The sequence below is a fragment of the Pituophis catenifer genome, unplaced genomic scaffold, assembly GCF_029215685.1.
Source record: "Pituophis catenifer annectens isolate HBS135680 unplaced genomic scaffold, rPitCat1.0.hap2 SCAF_2, whole genome shotgun sequence".
NCBI classification, from domain to species: domain Eukaryota; kingdom Metazoa; phylum Chordata; class Lepidosauria; order Squamata; family Colubridae; genus Pituophis; species Pituophis catenifer.
In genome coordinates this window covers 174,565,568-174,574,756 of record NW_027256882.1, presented here as the reverse complement: position 1 = coordinate 174,574,756, position 9,189 = coordinate 174,565,568, and positions in this window count along the sequence as shown.

Here is a 9,189-nt window from a genome sequence, read left to right as displayed (position 1 = left end):
GATGGATAGCAAAAGAATGCTAGATATGGGGGCTGTGCCTATCTCTCATGACTCCATTCCTCTGCCTTGCATTCTGCTGCCTGGATTTGGGGGTGAATTCCCCAGTGCAGTGATGTGGGAATGGTAGGAGATTGTCTTTGCATTCTCCTCTTTGAATACTTGATTTCATTTTCTTTAAGGGATTTTTTTAAGTACTTGAGAGAGCTTTGGCCTGTACATCTCTTTGTTCCTGAGATGGACAGCATGCCATGTGCTGCTTATTAATAAGCCTTCCCTGTCATTCCTGCCCTATATCCCTTGTTTGCTTTGGTGACAACTGTTTTTTGAAGTTGATAGTGACTCTTCTTGGATTATACACTTACTAGCATTTGAATTAATTTACAGAATGGAAGGGATCAGCAGAGAAGAGTGACATTTATATTCGCATTATTGTTATGTTTCCATTTAGTTTCATTGGCAGCTCAGACTACAGGCTAACTAAGGATTTTTTTAAAAAATTGATTGTAGTTTGTTTAGTTGAATTCTATTGTAAACTCTTCCTTCATCTGTCCCAGAGATAGGACTTTTGGAAGTGAAGCACTGCTGAAAGAAGAGGCATACAGTTGCTGCCTTCTCTTTGATTTGGGAAAGCTGTCCTGGACAATTCAGAACTATTTGTAGAATGCAACTAGATGTCCTTACACACACTGTATTCCGTAGATACATTGGAATGTTGGCCTGGTTTATTGTACCTGTGTTGGGAATCCTGAGTTTTTTTTAAAGCTTATTTTGCAGCTGATACAAATCTTATACTATGGAATGGGTGGGGGGGGGGGAGGAGGTAGCATTGGAAAGGGTGGGAACTAGGGCTGGGGGACTATTGTGGGCCTTTTTTTAAACTTGTCCCATCTTGGTCATTTTCGCATCATTTGTGATCCATATTCAACATTTCTTTGGTTGTTGGAAAAAGAATATAAATTGAAACAGGGTCTAGTGCACATAGTTTTTGCATTTAATGGATTGCCTTACAGCAGATTAGTGAAATACAGTCTCCTAGTTTAGATGCCTAGTGTTGTTTCTCAGAGCATTAAAGGTTTAGTGTCTACTGAATTTGATTGCCAAGGTGCAAGATTAAGCAGTCCATCTTTACATTTACAAATTAAGAAAATTCTACATGTATGTATGGCAGTAAGGATATAGTGTTGGAATCCCATTTGGCAGGCTTTCTGTTTTTTAGTTACATCTAGTGCTCTAATTGGATGTCATGCAAAAAAAGTCAAAAATTTACTAGTTCAAAATCCTTAAAAGATATAAAAATTTGCTAAATAAAGAGGCATCCTCCCTTGGAGGTATCTATCATATATAATCACTAATTCTATCAACTGCGTTTCAGCTGCCATGTGAAGATTGCTGTTATGATTTCACCTTGATAGAGAATTAGCTTAGTTTAATGGTACATGTTTAACTTAATTGGCTGTGAACTATGAGGGAAGTCATAATTCACTGGAGCTAACATTTCTTGTTTTCTCTAATACATAATCAGTTTATCCCTTTCTTGTTGGAAATTGTATTCTTATGTGCACTCAGAGGTTGCTTCCTTTGTTGCAAGTCTTTCAAGCACTTGCTGAAATAACATCTAGCTCACTTTCCTCCTTCATTAATCTGGAATGAAAATTGCCATTTTGAATTCAGACTTAAATTATTGTCTTTTGGATATTATAAGATAGCTGCCATTTTTGCAGCTGCCTGATATTTTTAGCAAGCAATAGAAAGAGGCTTAATTTCATTAAAACATCAAGTAGTTGAATTTTATCTAAAAGACCACGTTTAAATCTGAAATTAATGTACCATTGGTTTAATAGTACTGTGGCCAGGAATATCTGAGTTGCTGGAGATTGTTTTATTTAAATCAGTTTCAGACACCAGTTACTTGTTTGTTTGTTTTTTGTTTTATAAAACATCATCTGTAGTCTTAGTGATACATTATAGACTATATTTCTCCCCTCTGCATTCTGGACAAAGATTCTGCTTCCATTTAATGCAGCCTCTTTGTTCTGCCTGCAAAGATTTGCAGTGCCTTGTAATGGATAATCTTAGTATCTTTTCAGATTTTTACTGGAAAGTTGAAAAAAATAGTTATAGCCTTTTGATGCTTGAAAAGTACATTGCTGATTTGCAGCAGTAAAATCATATATACCTTAAAGAAAGTTTCAGTTTGAAGAACTTAGGCAAAAACAGTGTTATTTTTTTAAAAGACATACATATGATTTGTGGGAAAATCAGTGGTGCATTTCCATGAGCAGAAACAGTTTCCACTCATAGAGCAGTTGAGAGATGATTATGCCTCTTCCTACAGTCCTATCCGTGCCTTTATAATCTGCTCCATAAGGAAGGGGGGGGCACAAAGTGAGCAGACAGCTGACCACATGACATTTGCTTCCATCTTTTTTTTTCCCCAGCTTTAAAGTCATTAAAATAAACCCTTTGTCAGCAATTCACTTTGACTTGTTAGGAAAGCATAAAATGTTGTAGTCTAGTTTGCTGTTATGTAACTTAATGTTCATAAAAATGCAAGCTGCTAGGAAGTACCCGTGATAGTCTTAAAGGTTGATTTATCTATATTAAGGATCCTTGGCCCATTTAGCTCTCTCAGGCACACAAATATACGAATTGTGTTTCTGTTATGGAAATGTGGTGTAACACTGGTGCATTTGTGCAATCCTGATTATTGAGTAAACTGTAGAGTGTACTTCAGTATTGGAGGGAAACCAGTGTAACAATAGCAGTATCAGGGTTACATTGCTGCTGATTTTCTGTAGAGGACAGGGTCAGTTTAAAGTGCTGTGTATTCACTGAATTTCTACCTTCCCTACTTCATAAAATAGCCTCTCCTTGCTGCTTCTCTCTTGATGGAATTTTGAAACCAGGGTATTCCCACTTGCAAAAAGCAATTTTGAAGAAAAAAAATTGTACACCTCTTGCCTTGCCCATGCTGTTTCTAATTCAATTCCCGATTTTCATGTAGAACTGGCATAACCCATAATCTGATGTAGTTTGTATCAGTTGAGAATTACAATATATATTGCTTCTTTATTTAGAAAAATGTAGCCATGTAGCACAGACATGAGGCTTTATTTTATTATGCAAAAAAAAAAAAACCCTTCATTTATAACAAAACAAAATACCCCTAAAAATACCTCATTTGGGTCAAATTAGGCTACACAAAAAAATTAAAATCCTGCTTATACTATTTAAAGTATGGAGCCTGGGACTTTTTAAGAGCAGGAAAGTGTACAACTGAACAACAGTAGGCAAGGGAAAATAAACCTTAATTTATGCGGATTAACTGTCAGATTTACATAGCCCCTTTCCTTCTTGGGTAGAATTCAGAAATAACTTGGTATTGGAATTAAGAAGCAGTTTGGCAGAATACCCATTTTGCAAACAATGAGAACAGACCTGATTCCTATTTTCTGTATGTGGGTAGCAAGGGTTGAGTGAAGGTAATGCCTCTTAAGTAAAACTTGCATTTAGTCTTTTCTTCCTTTTGGTTTAATTAGAATTCCCTCAAAGAATCCACTGTTTTACAGTTGACAGGAGAAGGCTTTCTTTGAAGCCTTGAGAAGTTGGGAAATCCTTATGTGGCTTATGTTTCTACTGATAAAGAGAATGAAAGTGGTATTCATGAAATAACTTGTTTGACGCCAAATCTATTCAAAACAGTACCACAGTATCACAGATAACAATATCTGTGATTTCAGTTTAAGCTGGAATTAGATGCTAAGTGGTTGACGCTGATAACATCCATACTTTCCCCTGCTTATCATTTTCAAAAGCCTTACCAATATAGAACACATAATTTAACATGATTATGTGCTGAGTTTCTTCATTTCAAGTGGAAAAGCATAATGAGATTGTGTTATTGGGGGGGGGGGGAGAAATGTGAAGTGGCATCCTTTTACAAAGTTTACTTCCTGTCTTCAGTGGCTAGAGTTCAGAGAATATGACATGGCCAATGTGTTAACTGTGATGTGGATAGTAAATTACTCTGCCCCAAAAAGTCTCAAGACGCTTTGATTTCATAGGTTTTTGAAACACTATAAAAAACTTTGTAAACCCAGGCAATATTAGTATTACTATATCTTTAGATTTGGGGAAAAGATGAGGAACAGGATTTCTTCGAGTTGGATTGTCCCCTTCTTTGAAGCTATGTAAAGGCACCGGCAATGGAGGAAACATACATACTATGTTTATGTATTTTTGAGTCTCTGCATTTAATGTGAAACATTTACTGCCCAGTTTTTCTTCTCTTCCCTGTTGCTTTTTCATTGTTTCTCTTTGCAGCATGCACCCTCTTTAAAACAAATCAAACTGTGAATTTGGTTTTGGGAGATGTTTTGGAAGGCACTTTTCTGCTGTGAAGCTTGAGCCTGAGCTTGTATGATATGAATGGAATGTATAATTTTAATAACTTTTGTGAATTTTTAGTAGTGTTCAAACTGAATCGTTTTCTTTGTTGAAATTTCATGTTTCTACCTACCTCATTTGTTAGTGCTGTTTAAATCTAGGCTGTGGCATAAACAATGTATTCTACTGTTTCTGTCTGTTTAAATTGGATACAGTGTTTTGACACATGCTTTTTCCTTCCCCCCACCTCCCTTTTTTTGTAACTTGGCACAAGAGCTCATTCTGTTTACTCTTTTAAGGAGGATGTTTAATGTTCACAAAGAAGATTTCACAAATTTATCCATCAACTTCAGTATAACATAATGACAGATGAATAGAAAGAACAGCTCCATGCATTTTTTCCCAGTTACCGGTATATTCCAACCGGTTACAGCAATTTAGCAAGGAGTGTGACCAACTGTCTCATCCGTCTTCCAGTACCCAAGTACCACCATCTAAGTGGGAAAAACAAGATTTTCTTTAAAAAAGAATTTATCATGCCAATTGCTTGGAAGGATTATAAACAAATTTCTTAGGTATTAGCTCTTAACTGAAGTTGATGGATCAATGGGAAAGAGACAATACAGGCTGTAGGTTTAGTCTAAAAAGTTCCACTACAAATTCTTTTTATCCTTCCTTTCTGCTAAGCATATTGTATTTTCTGTTTACATTAGTCCTAGATTCAAGTAAGATTTAATGCTAAAAACATGGGTTGCTGTTCAATCCTTGATACATCTTTACTGTTACAATTTGTGCTGACATTAAGACTCACATAAGTATGTGTGTATGCGTAAGTATGTGTAAGAGGGAGAATACCAAACATGGATTCATGTCTTCACAAAGTGCAAAGGATCAGATTTTTTTCACTGGCAAAGAGACTTTACACAGTGAATTTGGGAGTCAAAACATGAAACCACATTCAGGCAATAAACTCATATGTTCCTTTTTAATTTTCAGACTCAGAAACATTCCTATAAAATTTCTAGTCATGTTTCCAGACTACATTTTCAAGATAAACCAGTTGATTTAAATAGTAATTTTCAGTTTATTAGTCCAGTTAAACATTTCACTTTCAAAGCTGATACAGCTAAAGGGTAGAAAGACAAACTTACTTTAGGGGTTCAAAGAAATTTTTATCATTTTCCTTTAAAAAAAAGAATTGTGATAATTTTGAACAGCATAATTAACTCTCAGAACCATATACCATATTGCATTTGTACAGCTGTTCCCAATATATACATGTTATGATTCTACTACTAGCTTCTTTAGAATTAAACTGCAATGAACAACAGTCTTAGCGTACATGTTTTTAACTAACTTCTTCGTGCTCATACAAATGTCTCCTTGAAGTTAATGGAACTGAGCCAATTTAAATTAGCAGTGGTTATGGCATTTAGCATGCTGGAAGAATACAATCACTTTTTAATAGTTTTGTTCCTTCCATTACAATAATTATATCATAGGACACATTACCTAAATTGTTCATGTCATTATTTCCTTGATTGCTAGAGTAATAAAGTATTGTTTGGGAAGCCAATTCTCACAGGAATACAGATATAGCAAGTACCATATATTTTACAACATGGCAGACAGTTTTTCTGTAGTGAAATGATCCACATACCAAATACTAAGCAGCCATCAGTGATAGGCAATGAATTACAAAGCACTCTGTGGAAGTCTGAATGTGTTGTTGCCTTTTAGACCTTCAGCAGATCCCTTGAAGCTATCTGTCCAGCATTTTATTAAGCTATTTTTTCTCTCTCTTTTTGATTGACAAAAGATGGTAAGTGCAGGAGAACAGCAAGTGGGAAGAAAAATAGTATCTTTGAGAGTTGTAGAAATATACATCCAGGTTCTGTTATACATGAAGTTATGTACATGAACAGCTGGATAGTAGAGCAAACAGCTATGCTCCTAGTTGCTGAGGAGTTAATTTACTTCCAGGTATCAGCTTCTGTTCCACCTTTTAAAGCATCCAAAGCAGGATGATGTTTGTGGCTCATTGTTATGGTTAATTTAGGCCACACAATATCACCTACTAGTTGGTTTGGTGGTCACATTGGAGGTACTGTGGTTCTAAAAAATCTAATACAGCAAAGGACTTCTCTATTTAAAAAAAGTAACCTATTTGAAGAGAGGCCTGTTTGTTTTTTCCCCTCATTCTTTGCTAGAAATAACTGAGGAGCATATGGGCCTAATGTATGACAATATGATCAGGTATATCCTGTGAATAAATGTCTCCTTAGGTTTACACACGTTGGCAATGTTTCAGAAATAGGAATTTTCTTATGTCTCTATGTGAATTATATCTTAATGTAACATCATAGAACTTATTTTCAACCCATCAACTTGGCATTAAAGCTGAGATGTTTCTGACTGAACATAGAATGTGGGTGACCTGTTCATTATAACATGGATGAGGCATCCCATTCACTTTTTTAAAAAAACATAGCCCTAAATCTTTATGGTAGAAAATGAATGTCTTTTATCAGCAGTTGTTTCATGTGTTTTTTTAATTATTTTTGCAAGCTGTGAGTTGACTTCATTTGTACACAACCATTAACAAATATTTTTTTAAACTGTTACAAAGGAAAATAAAGGCTGTGTTGGGAAAAAAAATGCCTAGTCTTTATTGCTAAAATAGGAAACACATTTACTGTTTCTGAAATGCATGTTTACAGCAGAAATCATACTTTTCTAAGGGTGTAATTGTAGTTATTTTTCCAAATTTACAAACTGTCATCAAAAAACAGAAAACAAAAAGTTATCTTCCTATCACCACTTTTACCGTGCCAACATGAACTAGGCAAGATTAGTCCTTGGCTGAACTACCACACTATCACCCAGTAAATCTTAGTGGGTGATAATGTGGTAGTTCAGCCAAGGACTATTCTCCATTCTTACAAAATTGTTTTTAAGGTGCTGCAAAGCCTTCATTGCATTTGTTTCCTGATTTTTAAATGGCTATTATTCTAGAATTTAGTTACACAACAGTAATAAAATGCATACACGCTTCACGAATCACGCAAATCAGTTATGGTTTGCAATCCCCCAGTGACTTGAGTTTGCGCTACATGCTAAGTCAAACCAAACAATATGGGATTCCAGTGACACAGGCTAGATTCTTGGTGAAGTTAAGGAATCCAGAAGAAAACCAGATAGGAAGTCTTTGAATTTACTTCTGACTGGGTGACCTTGGGCAAGTCACTCTCAGCCCAACCCACCTTAAAGGGTTGTTGTTATGGGGGAGGAGAGGAAGTATTGTATTCATGATTTATTCATAAAAAAGTAATAAAGGTGGGATAAAAATCTAATCAATTGTGAAGGATGGTGTAAAAGCTGGAGGAACATGACCACATATATTGAAGCAGGCATATTTAAAGTAAAATTGAAGTCAGAAGCTATGAGGTGTACTAATGAGAACAATCTACAATAACTGGTGGGTCTTGGCAATTCTGCCCTGTTTTTGATAGTGTGTTTGGTGGGCTAATAAAACGTTCTCTCATTTACTGATAAAGCTCTGGACTCTTGGGCAGTCTTCATAATTAAAAGGTTACTATAATTATGAAAATACAGCAAAGGAGCTGTGTAAGCGTTTAAAACATTAACATTTAGCCAGAGCGCATATCCTGCTGCTTCTGACACCAGCTGTTATTTAGGAAAACTCCAGCGCCAGTTTCATACGCTGGAACATTAATTTAAAGCGAAATAGATCCATTCCCAAGGTCGTCTGGTACGGAGGAGCCGCGGGGGTGGGGTTGGGGGGCAACGTGGCTGGTTGTGCCGCCGGATCAAATGGCCTTCCGCGGAGCGGAGTGACAATGTCGCTGCTGGTATCGGCGATTATTATTATTATTATTATTATTGCTCTGCTCTGCGCGACCAGGTGGCGCCAGCTTCTTTTCCGGCCTTCACAAAAGGTGGCAGACGGCGCGAGGCTGATGAAAACCAGGCCGCTCCGCCGCCTTCTGGGAGGGGAGGGGAAAAAAAGGGGGCGGTTTACGTCCGAGTAAGCAAGACTGCGTGGGAGGATCGGTAGGCCCCGCGACTTTTTAAGAAAAAAGGACGCGAAAAAGAGGAGGGCTGAGAACCATGTCACTCTTCCTTTCAACATGGCGCCCAGGACGACCCTTCTGAAACCCTGGGAAAGGGGTGACGGACTACATTTCCCGGCATGCCAAGCGCCATGCTAATACGGCGGAGGCGCAGCTTGCCGTTCCTTTTCCCTTCTTAGGTGGCTGTGTCTCTCATCCCGAGTGTAGAACTACGCCATGCTCCCCAGGGGCGGTAGAGGGCACCTACGTGGCAGAGAAAAAAAAAAAAAGGGACGGATTTACGTTAATGCGCGGAGATTGCTGGAAGTTGTAGTATTTCCAAAGCCATGTTTGGAATCTTTTTTTTTTAACTTCCGCAGCTAGCATGTGGCTGTATAACGTCACGGAAGACGGGTTCTTTAAAAAAAAATGGTGGACGCCTGGAGTTGTAGTTTTAATTTACTTTTTCCACCACTTTATGTCGATGTGACAGGGGACTCTCTTCTTCAATGGGACTACAAGCCCCATAAATCTATGCGACGCCAGGATACCGCGAAGAAAACTTTACAACATGGCGGCTCCTGCGTTCTTTCGGGACTTGTAGTCCCGCTCTGTGCTGACTAATAGATGGCGGGTTAAAAACAAAACTACAACTCCCGGTGAGCTTACCGCCTAAACTGAGGAAAGGGAGGAGGCAAGAGGAGGAGGAGGAGGAGAAGAAGAAAGCTAC